At 36.6% G+C, this 15,647-nt stretch overlaps 1 protein-coding gene across 10 annotated transcripts in view; it reads right to left on the bottom strand.

Annotated features, from left to right (window-relative positions):
• ADD3 (adducin 3) overlaps positions 1-15,647 on the bottom strand; it is a 123,183-nt gene that overhangs the window by 72,901 nt on the left and 34,635 nt on the right. The window lies entirely within an intron of this gene.

Raw genomic sequence — 15,647 nt, 5'->3', positions numbered from 1 at the left:
TGCTTAAATGGTTTGTTCTTTAAATAAATTACACTAACTCTTAAGCATATTCTTTCATTCAGCAAAAAGTATTCTCTGAGTGCCTACCCTGCACTAGATACCAGTTTACATGTTTGAGACACAGTGGAGTACAAGCTTCCTGCCCTCTCTGAACTTAAACTAGTCACAACTGTGAAGGATATATTTTAAAAATTGCTTTGTCTAGTTTTGTTGTACTGAATAGTAGCAGTGATTTTAAAACTTTACTGCAAAACAGAATCACATGAGGAGATTTTAAAAATCCCAGGCTGCATCCCATTCCATTTAAATCAGAATCTTGGGGGTGAGACCCAAACATCAGTATTTTTTTAAGCTTCCTAGATGACTTCAAAGAAAAGTCATATTTGAGTACCAGTGAACTGGCACATCAGTTCTCATTGAAGAAATGAAGATAAAAATAAAGAATTCCTAGAAATAGATTCCTCTATGTTCTTCTCCCAATCCTACCAACCCAAAGTAAGAAGATTCACTGGGCGTACAGGACAATTTTCTTAGTGGGGAGGTGAGATTTACTTGCTATCCACATCAGCAACTCCCCCACCCCTCACCCTAGTCAAAATACAATTCTTGCGGGGGGGGGGGGCGGCTACCAAGCTTGCCTTTTCTGCCTTCTGCTAGGACATCTGGGATAAGTGGGGACAAAAGAGTCATCTTGGAATATGCTGACACACATGAAGCATATAGAGGTGCTTCTATAATATGATAATCATAGCATAACAACTTAATTGTTTAAAAAATTCTTCTTATTGGATCATTTTCTTAAATCTTAGGATCAAAAAGTCACACTGAGGTTCAAATTAGCAAGAAGGGGTTAGGCACCATTAACTCAAGTATATGTTTGATAAAACAAAATAATCCAAAATCAAGATGTTTTGGTTCTCAATGGGAAGAATACAGGTAAAATCATTAGGAAATGCCCAAATCCAAAGGTAGGTATTATTAATAATGTTGTGGAATTAAAGGGAACAAAAGCCAAAAGACAGACAAAATTAAAGTCCTTTATAAAGCAAAATATAGTCTCTTTTTCATATTTCTATATAAGTTTATTTAAAAAGCAATTTAAATTAACTAGTAAGAGCAAAATGGAACTAAATTTTTCACCATGAAAGGTCATTCCCTGCACCTAAATATCTCATAAAAGCTGATTTATAAAATTCTGAAGAGTTCTCATTCTAGACCTGCACAGATCTTTCTAGAGAATATACTTGATGATATCTTAAAAGTTGCATCTAGAAAGTCTGTCATTACCTAGTTTACAAACCCTTGTGCTCCTCCAGTTCACTATATCCATCAGACTTTAGAGCCAAATCCTTCAGGCACATCACTGATCCCTTCCTGGTTGTTTTCATTTCACGTGTGAGTCACAAGCATTTCTCAATATTTATACCATGTGTTGTAATATCCACCACACTCAGTTTTTAGTATACATCTTTTCTCTTCGAAGTAAATATTCTAAATGCTTTAAGCATGTCCCATTAGTATGTCCCAAGAATGTACTTGGTAATAGTCCATGATTTAAAAATAACTATTGGAAAAGTAACATCATACACAGACACCACAAAAATCACCATTTCTAAGGTGGTAGAACCATTCATTATAGTATATTGCCTGTTAACCAAACAATACATTTAATCTCTTTTGACATGTTTATGTACAAAGTTCAACCCACATTACACAGAATACATTCCAAGTTGAAGACATCCTTCTTTAATCTGTGAGTAGAGAGATAAAGAGATCTAGTGGCAAAAAACAAAGACACCTTTTGGTTAAGTAAAAATGCTTTCCCACATCTTTTCAAAGGAAGAAGTTTCCAGAGCAAGCTATTAGGGAAAATTACTGGCAATTATTTTTGGATACATAACAACAATGTAATACACAGAGAAAGGTTAGTTGTCACATAATAACCAATTAGAAAAGTGTTGGGTGGGATGGGGTAGTGAAGGGGAGAGCTAGGGGTGTAAGGGAAGAATATGCAAGTATCACAGATTTCTTAAGAGTCTGTGTCACTGAGTGTCTACCCTCACCCCACCTCTTATCAATAAAGGCATCAAAGGATTTTGCCACCAAAGAAACTCTTGAGGAAATCATTGGAAATAACCTATTAACCACTGTTAATAACCTAGTGTTTCCTTATAACACTGACCACAGGAATCCAAACAACTTTCTAATAAAGACATGGGTCTGGAAAGAACCAAAATAATCTGATTATAATTCTATCTTCCCATTAGTATCGCCACAGTCCTTTTGGAAGCTGAAGAAAACCAATCAAGAGTTTTCCATTTGTTCTAGATACATGATGAGGGTACCTCTGAGGAAGGTGAGCTATAAAGTAACTTCATCAAGTTTCACTTGGGAGGGGTTGGAGGGTTGGATTTTAAATTTATGCCAGTGTTTTAAATTCAATACTTTTGTGAATCTATTCAGTGTTGACTGGATGAAAAATCTGATTTGTCCATTTCCCATTGCCTCTGTTAACTCTTGGTCAGAACAAATTAACACCCTAAACCACAAAGTGCATTTTTCACTTTCTATACCAAATCCTGGAATTATTTTGCAAAAAATTATATTTCTTCCCAAAGCATAAGGAAAGGTATTCTCCTACTTCTAAAAATTGTATCTACTATTGTTTGTGAAGGGGGGAAAAATCCTCAATTTCAGCTGGGCTGTAACCTTCAAAATAATTTTAATTCCCAATATAAAGGTCAAGACTAATTTTTTTTTTTTTTTTTTTTTTTGCGGTACACGGGCCTCTCACTGTTGTGGCCTCTCCCGTTGCGGAGCACAGGCTCCAGACACGCAGGCCCAGCGGCCATGGCCCACCGGCCCAGCCGCTCCGCGGCACGCGGGATCCTCCCGGACCGGGACACGAACCCGCGTCCCCCGCATCGGCAGGCGGACTCTCAACCACTGCGCCACCAGGGAAGCCCCCGAGACTAATTTTTTTAAACCTTGCTAGGTCTCACCTGTACTTTTCTGCTTTTTATAAGTATTACTGTTTGTGCCTGAAATTGATCATTAAAGGAACCAGCTGATTAGAAAACATACCATTCAATCCAGGAACATAAAGTTTGGAAATGCAAAATGGAAGTCACTCTGGGTATGCAATTTATTCATGGAACTAATTATTTGAGGCTCATCAGAACCCTTTTGAATTATGTCAGCTCAAGGATTAAGGCTTTCCCTCCAGGTCTAAGCCTTGGAACAGAGGGAGGGTGACAGTTATGCAGCTAGTCATCTCATTAAGAACATTTGGGGTTGTGATGTGATTTTTGGATTAATGTCTTTGTTGATGTATAAAAACCTGTTTGCAATTCAAGAGCCTTCCGGTCATAAGCTCGTATGCTACCACAGGCACTATAATAGTCTGCATGTTTAGCTAGGCCAAAAGATTTCCTAGTGCTTAGCTTGGATTTACAATAAGTGTTCCATTTTACCATTACTGTCTAATTCCATTAAGAAAATTGGTATGATGAGCTTTTATGTCATCTAATAAAACACTGTGCAAAGAAAGTCTAGATTGCAAAAAGATTACATAGCCCCTTTTATGTATAGTGCCTTCTAGTTTACAATACACTTTCAAATCTATTGTTTCATTTTATGCTCAAAACAACTCTAAAATTATACCTCCATTACACAGATGAAAATCTATCAAGGACACAGAGTTAATAAATAGCATGATTAGGACTGGAATCCAAGTCTTCTGATGCCTGCCTCTTTATTCTTAGGCATACTTTAGAAACTTAAACTTTCAGCATATCAGTTTTTTAAATTAAGGTTTCCTTAGACTTACAATATGAAAAATCAGGTAAAAATAATAAGTTACTAACATTGTAAATATTTATAAAGACTTGAACCTTAGATAATCCCATCACCCCAATAATTTATATTGTGAAATTTTTTCAGTTTTGTTTTATTGTGATAAAATACACGTAACATATAATTCACCCTCCTAACCATTTTTAAGTGTACAGTTCATCGGTATTAAATACATTCATAATGTTATGCAACCATCACTACCATCCATCTCCATAGCTCTTTTTGTCTTATAAAACTGAAACTCTATCCCAATTAAGAAATAACTTCTCGGGCTTCCCTGGTGGCGCAGTGGTTGAGAGTCCGCCTGCCGATGCAGGGGACACGGGTTCGTGCCCCGGTCCGGGAAGATCCCACATGCCGCGGAGCGGCTGGGCCCGTGAGCCATGGCCGCTGGGGCTGCGCGTCCGGAGCCTGTGTTCCGCAACGGGAGAGGCCACAACAGTGAGAGGCCCGCGTACCGCAAAAAAAAAAAAAAAAAGAAAGAAATAACTTCTCATTTCCCCTCCCCAACTCCTGGTAACCACCATTCTACTTTCTGTCACTTCAAGTGAAAATTGTAGAATCTCATATAAGTGGCATCATAGAGTACTGGCCTTTTTTTTGGACTGGCTTATTTCACTTAGCATAATGTCCTTAAGGTTCATCCATGTTATAGCATATGTCAGAATTTTCTTCCTTTTAAAGGGTGAATAATATTCTATTGTAAGAATATGCCATATTATGTTTATCCATTCATCCATTGATGGACACTTAGGGGCAAACCAGATTTTTGATTGACTCTGCCAAATATGGAACACTGTACTCAGCACTTAGCCCCAAATACATGTATTTTAAAGCAAAGTAACGTTCAGGAAGTACCACATGTAGTATCTCTGAAATTAAGGGTAAGAGTGATAAGCAGCTGAGTGGTCTATGTAAAGACACTGATTTATCACTATTTTCTACATCCACACAATGCCAAAATAATTCAGAACACTTGGGCAAGAAGTTCAACAGTTCAATCGAATACTGTGAATACATCTGCCTGGATGTTTCTATCACGACAGCTTTCTCCTGTTTCTTGTCTTTCTGGTATTTTTTCCAGTTTGACATCATGTCAATCAAGGAAGATTTCAGCAGCATTATAACAATTAATACTATTGGGAACTCACTAGAGGCTAAGCACTTTACTTGGATTTCATTAAAGAGTGAGAAAATTAGCTCCTAAAGACCGGCTTTCTTCAAAGTTTTGTCACGAGTTGGGTGGCAGTTCCAGAATATGAATCTAGGACCTCTAACTCTAAATCCAGTGCTCCATCCATTACACACAAATAATATTAGCATTATCTGATAGTACTAAAATATTTTGTGACTAAGAGTTACAGCTCTTACATTTTATACTACATTCTTGAGTTCTGAAAATGTATTATTATAAAAACCATACTCATATTTACATACCATTCCCCAGAAATAAATTTAATCACAGTTTCTGAGGTTTCCTTTCATACATTTTCTCAGCATATAGAAACAGAAACATTCTTGTTCACACTTTTTTAAAGAAAACCTCATATTATATTGTATATTCTGTTCTACACCTTAGTTTTTAAATTAATAATTATGTAATGGACATTATATTCTAAATCAGTATAAACAGAATGATGCCATTCTTTAATAGTTACGGTGAATGATTATGCCATCGTCATCCCCCATTTTCAGGTTTTTTGTTTTTGTTTTTTTAATCATAACCAACTCTGCAGTAACAGACATCCTTGTACATATAACTTTGCACACGTTTTGGAAGTAAAATGTAAGGTAAATTCCTAGAAATGTCATTGATGGGTCAAGGGTTAGGGACATTTAACCTCCTATAAGTATTGACAAATAACCTTTCATGAAATTTGGACTTATTAACAGTCTCATCACCACTGTGTACATTAGAATTAAAGTTTCACTTATAATTTCTGTTCCAGGGGAATCTTACTCATTTCTTTACTCAGTGAAAACATTAATGCTCAAGGAAAAGGAATCAGTGGTTCTATTAACTTTCCTGCAAGATTAGACTACTAATTATCAGTGAAGGTTCCATTTACTGTTTTTAAGTTAAAAAAAAAAATCAAGCTAAAAAAACAAATAATTCAAGTACATTCTGTGATATAAACTTTGCTACTTTAAATTTATAGAAAAAGAATAGTCTTGGTATTAGAGCATAGCACTTGATTCTAATAGAGTATTACTAGAAATGCTGACATAAAATACATCTAAACACCCAACAGTGACCTTATAGAATCCAGATAGACAGTTTCTAATAGTAATAACCAAAAAGATAATATATTAAGGAGTGCTCACTGAAAAGCTTTCATATTCCATATTATTTGCCATAAAAAAGAAATATTCACATTAAGTCCAAATAGAAACTGGCATTATTTAAATTCACCTACCTTAAAGTGAATCTAAAAGCATCCTTTTTATTACTATTGAACTAAATGGGAAAATGTAGAAAGACAACTAATGGTAAATTGTTGAGTTTAGTTTTCCCCCTTCTGCTATGATCTTATGCTCTCAGCCATCTGGATTGTATTTACTGTCCTATTGGGAAGCTATATTTGCTCACTAACAAAAGTAAAAGCTCTATCTTTCCTATTGTGTTTGCACAGATATTCCCATGTGCCAGGCCAGGTATTCTGCCCACCTCAGAATGGATTCTTTAAGGCCTCATGATTATTTATTAACGCAACAGAATATGCTATACTTCCTTACAATATTGTTGTTTCTGCACTACAGTTGAACAATGGTTTCTCTAAGCTGTAAGGAAATTCTTTTGTCCTACTCCAACTTCTCCAGCAACCCTGTCGCTGTAAGGCCCTTAGTGCCTGTGATAGCTAATTTTATGTGTCAGCTTGACTGGCCACAGATGTCCAGATTAAATGTTATTTCTGGGTGTGCCTGTGAGGGTGTTTCTGGATGAGATTAGTATTTTAATCGGTGGATTTAGTAGACTGCCCTCCCCAATGTGGATGGGCATCATCCAATCCTGTGAAGGCCTGAATAGAACAAAAGATGGAGGAAGGAGGAACTCGCTTCTCTTTCTGCCTTACTGTTTGAGCTGGGACATCTCATCTCACCTCCTGCTCTCAGACTGAGATTTACAGCATGGGCTATCCTGAGAATTTTAAAATTAAAAATTAACTTATTTTTAAAATAACTATACTTCAAGAACACTGCTCCTGCCATAAAATTCCATTCCCCAACACCCCTCTGTCTGTTCTCCGTATTTATGACTCTGTTTCTGTTTTATCTTTGTTCATTTGTTTTGTTTTTTAGAGTCCACATATAAGTGAAATCATTGGTATTTGTCTTTCTCTGTTTGACTTATTTCACTTAGCATAATACCCTCTAGGTCCAACCATGTTGCTACAAAGGTAAGATTTCATTCATTTTTATGGCTGAGTAATATTCCATTATATAAACATTATATATATATGTGTGTGTGTGTGTGTGTGTATGTGTGTGTGTGTGTGTGTGTGTGTGTGTGTGTGTGTGTATATATATATATATATATATCAATATACCAATCACATCTTCTTTATCCATTCATCTATTGATGGGCACTTAGGCTTCTTCCATATTGGCTATTGTAAATAATGCTGCAATGAACATAGGGCTGTATATATATTTTGGAATTAGTGTTTTCATTTTCTTTGGGTCTTTACCCAGGATTCCACTGTCTTTAGGATGAAAAATACTTCATCTCAGTGGTCATAATTTGTGACCTATGGACAAGCCTTATGGCATATGGTAAATATTACTTCAGAATCATACCGGATCTCAGCAGTGCTTGGATACAAACTCCATAAAACAAATGAAAAAAGGGACATATTATCCTGGATTATGACAGTATTTCAGGTTTTACTCTTTTCCAATTTTAAACCAATATTTTCAAATGAGTATTTTATAATGCTTCATCAAGCATTATATGTATGAAGTTCTGGAAGCACAAACATAAAAATATATGATTCTTACTGTCAAGAAGCCAATGGTCTAATAGGCCAGAAGACACAATAATACAAAATGATAAATTCCCGCATAAGGTCTCCCATAGGATATACTCAAACTATGAAGTCTAATTTCTATAACCATAAGTGTCCTTTTTCTACTAAGTATTTAGCAAATTTTCTTATAAAAGATACATAAGAATATGTTCTCTAATTCTCATTCCTTCCAAACCAGAAAAATCAATCCTTCCTTTGAATTACCACAGCTGTTGAGCTGTACCTTCTCACCACTTTGTACTTTATACCATAATTACTTAAGTACACAGCATATCCTCTCCAAGCGACTTGATATTCCTTGAGGAAAGGATCTATTTCTGATTTATCTTTGTATCCTGTTTAAAGTATTTAAAATATTTTAAAGAATTAAAATATTTATTGAATGAATTCAGAACCCCATGAAATAATTTGAAAAAAAATCTTAGTTTCAAGGGATTAATGTAGCTTTTAAAATTTCCCCTAGTCTACTCTTGAGAGAACTTATTCAGGGGAAAAATGTGGCTTCCAACGGTGATATTTCCCCCCGCCCCTCAAAGAAAGATAGGTTCTTTTCACCCTGTCATTCTTCCCAGGCTATTCACCCTTGGTTGAAACATAAAAATAAAAAATCGGACTAATTTAACCATAAAAAGAGTAACAGCAAATGGGTAAGTAAAATATCTAAACACACTCAAATATAACTTACACAGTAAAGGTAGAAAGTCATAAGGAAAGACTAGCTATACTTTAAAAATAGGGTTGTTAGAAAATACTAAGGTGGGGGATCAATTTCTTTACATGATAATGTTATAGCTTTCTCTGAAAACATTAATTCAGATACAGTTGAAAATAAATCCTCCTTCTTTCAAAAATATACATGAACAGATTTGAAAAGTTTCTATTGCATGATTTTAAAATATCAAAAAACTTGATGAATATATTAATCTTATTTTTTTTTAGTGCTTAAAGTTATTTCAGGAAAAAAAAATTCATCTGGATTTAAAGGCTAAGACAACCTCAAGTAAAGTTACAGTTACTACAAGAGCAGAAAGTGATGTCCACCTGTAAAGAGCAAGCAGATTGACTAAAAACTGAACTGGCCCAACAATCATACAGACCAAGGTCTCCAGCACACAACTGAAGTGCAAACAAAATTACTATGTCCTCCCTAGGCTATTCCACAGCCTGGAAATAAGTTTTTTAAATCAACATTCTTGACCACTGAACCCGGATTAATCATTACTGGCCCAGTGCATGTAATTTGCCGAAAAGCTTAAATACATAATAATTCATGAAAAACAAAATAAAAAGTGACCCATTAAAACGCTGAAGTAAAAAAAAAATGCATTCTACTTTTTTCCTCAAAGTTTTAATAACTAGTTTAGATCAAAATTAATTAAAATTTTCTTTGGTACGTATATAATTTTAGACAAAGAACAAAATCAAGTTGTTTTACCATTAGTGGAAACCTTCTTATGAAATAACCGGATGATGGAAATTGTTGAAGAAGTACTTATTTGTAATTACCAGGATAATTAGATTTTCCTGAGTTTAAGATGTGAAAAATTGATGGAAAAAATTACCAGACAAAATAAGTTATGAGTAAGATTATTATTAATATTGTATTACTGTGTTAAATCTAAATTAAAATCCACATTACATGTAATTCCAGAATATTCCCTGACTAATAATAGCATTATTTTAATTGAAATGAATTATTTTTTCTCCTTTTAAAACAAGAGGTTTTTCTGTAAAAATATTTGTAGGATTATTTCTCACATAGGATTTCTCTTATAGGATTATTTATAGGATTGTTTTTCTAGTTCACCTAACATATATTCCTAAACACCTCCAAGTCACTTGGGCAAGACCGAATTTGACAAACACGTTGCCATGAACAAGCAAAACACTTTTGTACTAGTCAAACCTCCTGAATGCCTGGGCTCTAGGTAACCTTCTGGCTCTGCCTGCCTCCCGAGATGATAATATAGAATGTTAGTATAAACTAACAGTTATTTTAATATAGTTGTATTTTAAATCACCTTATTCTTCTTAATGTTAATGTGGTTTCTAGTTTGCCCACAGAATAGGCAACTGTTTTCTAATTATGACAAGCTCTGATACAAACAATAATAATGCCTTTAAGAAACAACGTTGTTCGAAAACTACGACAGAATTCCTTACCTACAATTATCTAATCACAAAGTATATTTTCAAAAAGAATGAGGCCTCCTTTTGCTACATATAAAGTCATAAAATCTTCGAGGAGAAGATTTTTCTAAGATAAGGAATTTAATACAGGGCTCATGGATCCCAAGAGCTTCCATGGATAAACTTCAGAAAAATTAATTTGGATTCTCTTAAATTAAATACAAAATTATATGCGTACTTTTCTGGGGAGAGTCCATAGCTTTCATCAGATTCTCAAAGTAGCCTGTGACCTCAGAAGACTTTAGGAAGTGATCTAACTAGATTGGGAGTTTTAAGTATGGTTTCTTTGGTACATGCCTATCAGCTGTGAGGTTATCTATCACGAGTAACTTCTTGCTGATTTAAGTACTCAAGTTTGTGAAATATTTGCTTTTTGAAATATATAATGGAGCAGACCTAAAATTATCTTTATATTAACATAACTCTCATTTACTTGCATTTCTTATATGACAGAGAGACTGAGAGCAATGAATTTGCCCATAATTCTGAGCACACTTGTAGAAATGTGCTGTGCATGTGAACATCCTACGTTACACATAATCCTGCAGAAAAAAGCTTGAGAATATCTGATTTGAAGCAATGTCCTCATTTTATAGATGAAGAAACTTAGGCTCAGAGTTTTAAGTGATTTGTTCAAAGTCACAGAGGAGTCCTGGTACTTCTACCTATGTAACCTCAAGTAGGGCTGGGATTAGAACGGATCCCTACAATGGTACTTTTTAGTCTGGATTGTAGCTATAAAAAGAATGACTTTAGACCTTGGTATCTGACAAAGTTCCATCCTGGGCATACTTCTTTCACTCTCACCTTCACCTTGGACAACCTCATCTGCCTCCCATGACTTCAACTATCACTCGCCTCTCTCATTCACAAATCTCTATTCCCAGTCCTGTCAAACTCCTTGCTTGTGCTCCAAATCTATATGTCCAACTGCTCACTTTATATCTCCTACTGCTGTCCAGCTCTCAACCCTTCACATGTTGAAAAATCAAACTCCTATTTCCCACACATCCTTCTACAGAGACAGAAGAGATCTTTGCCACAGTTTTCTTTCTCTATGCCAGAAACCCCAGAGTTTCTTTAACTGGACCTTTACCTCCTACCTCTGGGTAATAACCAACACCTTTTGATTTTACCATTTTTCCTCTCAAGGCTTTTCCTCTCTCGCCCTCTCTATCCCTGAGACTGCTGATTTATTTCAGGCACTCATTCTCTCTCTCCTGGAATACTGTAATAATTTCTTTGCCTTCAAACTTTCATTCCTCAGTCTACTTTCAATATTGCTGCCAAAATGAGATTTTTTAACCAATCTGACCACATCACTCCTTTTCCCATAAATTCTTCAATGGCTCCCCATTTTCCAAAGAATAAAGTCCAAATTCCTCAACATGGTAAGTAAATTTCTCCATGATATAATCTTTGCTATAAATTACTATCTGCTTTATACTGCAATGAAATAATGAGTACTTAAATTTGCAATTAACTGCTAATTATGGATAACCATTAAAAAATTACTGTAGAAGTATACATATATTAATTGGTTGTAGATGAGTGCTATATAATGCTGCCAGTGTGAATTTGTTCAATCATGTTTCAGGTAAGCTGGCCCATTAATCACCTCTCAATCTTGGCAAAAGTGTTACATGATCTATCTTCACTAGGTAGAGAAAAAAGCTATATCACATTTTCCCACTGAGTGTATTCTCATCCAAAGCTCACTCAAACAAGCATCGCTGGCAATGTCTAACATCTCTTTATAAGATAAAGGTTGGAAATCTGTGAAAATATTAACTTCCCTAGTGATTTACCTAAAACCACCATCAGTATTTGTGGTGGGCAGCCTCTAAAATGGCCCCCAATGAGTTCACTCTCCTGGTGTGCACACTCTTGTGTAGTCCACTCCCACACTGTATTATGATTGGCCTGAGAAAGCAATAATAGCATATGACAAGTGATGGTATGCCTGCAAGATTAGGTTATAAAAAGACTGTGGCTTCCATCTTAGATCCTCCCTGCCCCCCCTTACACCCCACCCATTCATTCTGGGGGAAGTCAGCTGCCATGTCTTAAGGACACTCAGACAGCCCTGTGGCAAGGCTCACATGGCAAGGAACTGAGGCTCCAGTCTTGAGGAACTCAGGTGTGCCAACAACCAAGTGCATGAGGCTGGAAGGAGATTCTCCAGCCCCAGACAAGCCTTGAGATGGCTGAAGTCCCAGCCAGCAGCCTGACCGCAACCTCAAGAAAGAGCCTGAGACAGAACCACCCAGCTAAGCTGTTCTTGAATTCCTGACCCACAGAAACCATGCAATAATAAATGTTGTCTTGAACTGCTGAGTTTTGAGGCGATTTGTTACATGGCAGTAGGTAACTAATATATAGTATTTTGGGTTTTGCTTATTTTAACATCAGAGAGTGCTCATGTATGCTTTCCTCTTGGAAGCAATGAGGCACACAAATTCTTTACCCATCTCTAATATTTTACCAGAAATTCCTTAAAGCAGCATTTGTCAAACTTGAATAATACACCAACTTTTAAAGGAAAAAACCCAAACACTAAAAAAACAGAACCAAACATGTGACCTTATGATTTTGTCCCATAATGATTAGAAGAATGAATAACTTTCAGCCTCAAAACATACAATAGGGAACGTTGAGTAAATCAATATATAAATAACTCTGGCCATATTTTATCTTCTAATAATAACTTTACTAATTTTATTGATTTTATAAAAATGATTCATGCACAATGTTAAAATTAAAAACTACTAAAACATTTCTGAAAAGTTGATAAAAATCACAAATCTAACAACTCAGAGATAAATTACTGTTAACATTTTGGTAAACATCCTTCAAGCACACATAAGGACATCTATCTCTTCTTATACACATACACATTCATATATTCAGTTTTACATACTATATATGCTACCCTGAAACCTAGCAGTCTCATTTGTTGTGACATCTTTAAGCAAATAAAGATCATCATTGTTAACAGCAGCACTGTATTCCAATGTCATATGTACTTATCAAAAGTTATTTGAGGGCTTCCCTGGTGGCACAGTGGTTGAGAGTCCGCCTGCCGATGCAGGGGACACGGGTTCGTGCCCGGTCTGGGAAGATCCCTCATGCCGCAGAGTGGCTAGGCCCGTGAGCCATGGCCGCTAAGCCTGCACGTCCGGAGCCTGTGCTCCGCAAGGGGAGAGGCCCCAACAGTGAGAGGCCCGCGTACCGCAAAAAAAAAAAAAAAGTTATTTGATCAGTTCTTTTCAAATAAATTCAGGTTTTTTTCCTAGTTTTTCACTATTTTACAGATATAATTTTCATCCTTATGCATACAACTTTTTACATGTTTCCTCTGCTCCTGAATTCTTTGGAGTAGGATTTAGTCAAAGAGCATAAAACATTTTAACACACACACAAACCTTCAGAAAGGGTGCATCAAGACCATGTGCTTTTAAAGAGCATCTAGAGTACAGCAGCTATCTTTCACATCTGTTTTAAAACAACACTTAATAATGGGACAGTTTGTAAGGGCTGAATAATATTCCAGTAGTACTTAATGACTAGGGGCAAATGATAAGCAAATGTTTTAATAAACAAGATACAAAATTGTTTTTACACTGCTGTCCCAGGTTTGAACACTAGTTCTTAAAAGCTACTACAGGTTCCTTCCTTGTCTCTCTCTTCCCTCACTTACTGGTCAGTTGCAAAAGATCCAAGATCCAGTGTGGGATCCAAAGGCCCTGAGGGATGGAGCCACTGTTTGGATGGGCCTGGATCTCAGAACCACTCCTCTCCCCATTTACATTGAACTACACATAGTGAAAAGTAAACCACTGCATTAAGTCACTGAATTTTGGAGATGTTTATAAGCACCGATAGCCTACTGTAATATATTAGGCTCTTTCTGTGGGATGATTTATTCCTGGTTTTTATTTACTAACTTGTATCTGTAGTTCCTAAACATTTTACAATGGGCTTGTATTATTTTTACAGTCAGAAACAAACATTATTTAAAAAAATAAAATACACACATGCACACAATATATGCTATGATATGGCAGCAATTTCTTTGGATTTACATAATTTTTAAATCACCAAAACATTATGATTTTAAAAATAAATATTATATGCCATTAATTTCTTAAGAAGCTGAACTATGTGGCTAGTTACTATCTCAGTATGCCACAAAATTTCCCTTCATGCCAGTGTCAAAGAGCAGCAGAAGCCCTGCAGCAAGACGGAAACAGTGGTCAAGTGATTTGTAAATGGCTGGCTATATGACTATGACCTTGGGCAAGTCTGGGAAACATTCCACTTCCTACCATGTCAAGTGAGAAAGCTGAACTAGATGACCTTTAACATCTACGAACAGTTCCTTGCACGTAGCATTTTCTTACTTTCTTATGATGCACCTAGTGCTCCTATAACTCTCCGTCCCCCAGAAACCCACCTGCTCGTTCTCAGAACTCAGTACCTGGCCATTTCTGGAAAGCAAAAAGCACTAGTCCAATTAACCATGGGCCAGGAAGGGACTGAGATAACAAAAGAATCTGTCTTGTTCGCAGCTAAAGCAACAGTTGCTTGAAGAGGGATAGTCTGATTCTCCTTACCTAAATTCTCACTCCAGCAGGCTAGTCGTGACACTACTTTTGATTGCTGGGCAATGACCTGCACACCCCTCTATGAAACACTATCCTCCTGCCTTAAAATGCCAAAATGAATTTAGAAGACCACATATATGACAGTACCACAGAGAGTGGGAATCATCTATTTAAAAGCTGAAATGAATGGTAACTACACTTATGGTGATCACCTTGTAGTATATTCAGATGTCAAATTATAATGCTGTACACCTGAAACATATAAAAAAAGAAATATAGGTCTTTCTGGAAAGGACAAGGAGTATGGAGTTGAAGCAGCACAGGTGATCTGAAGCTGCTCACGAATTTCGTGAAGTCTATGGTAGAAGTTAAGAATGACAAGGCTGTCCCTGAAGCTTGAAGCCTGGACATGGCAGTGCAAACTGAGGCCCCTGTGCCAGTGCTACAGAGCCCTTCCCTAGCAGTGAAAGTAACACCAATCTCCTTGGACACACCCAGTGGCAATTGCCTAACAAGTCATTCCTACAGCTATTACTACACCGCTATGGAATTACCTTTTGTTGCACGCACAGTCACGCTTCCCAGCATGGCCCAACCCTGGAGGCTGGGCAGGATCCACTCCTGGCAACCAGCCATAGACCCAGAAGCTCAATCCCACCTCTCAACGACGAACTTTTTTGCCTTTTCTCAAGCAGGGGCAAAGCACCTTTCTTATTAATCTCTCTAAACCATAAAGGACCCTGTTGATGCTGCATACACATGACTCAGGAAGGCTACTTACATGACTTTGCCTAAAGACTTTCTGGTAGAGCCTACGCTGAGGAGCAGTGCGAGCCTTCTATGGGTGGAGGCTTCTCTGGGGTAAGCCTTCTCTGGCCAAGGGGTTTTAACGTTCCCCTGAAATAAAGAGTCTGACCCCGTTTTTGATGTTTGACTAATTTTTCCTCCCAGTTTTATTGAGTTATAA

Source organism: Orcinus orca, chromosome 14 (assembly GCF_937001465.1).
Source record: "Orcinus orca chromosome 14, mOrcOrc1.1, whole genome shotgun sequence".
NCBI classification, from domain to species: Eukaryota; Metazoa; Chordata; class Mammalia; order Artiodactyla; family Delphinidae; genus Orcinus; species Orcinus orca.
The sequence above is the reverse complement of the archived record's forward strand: the minus strand, read 5'-3'. Positions and strand labels throughout refer to the sequence as shown.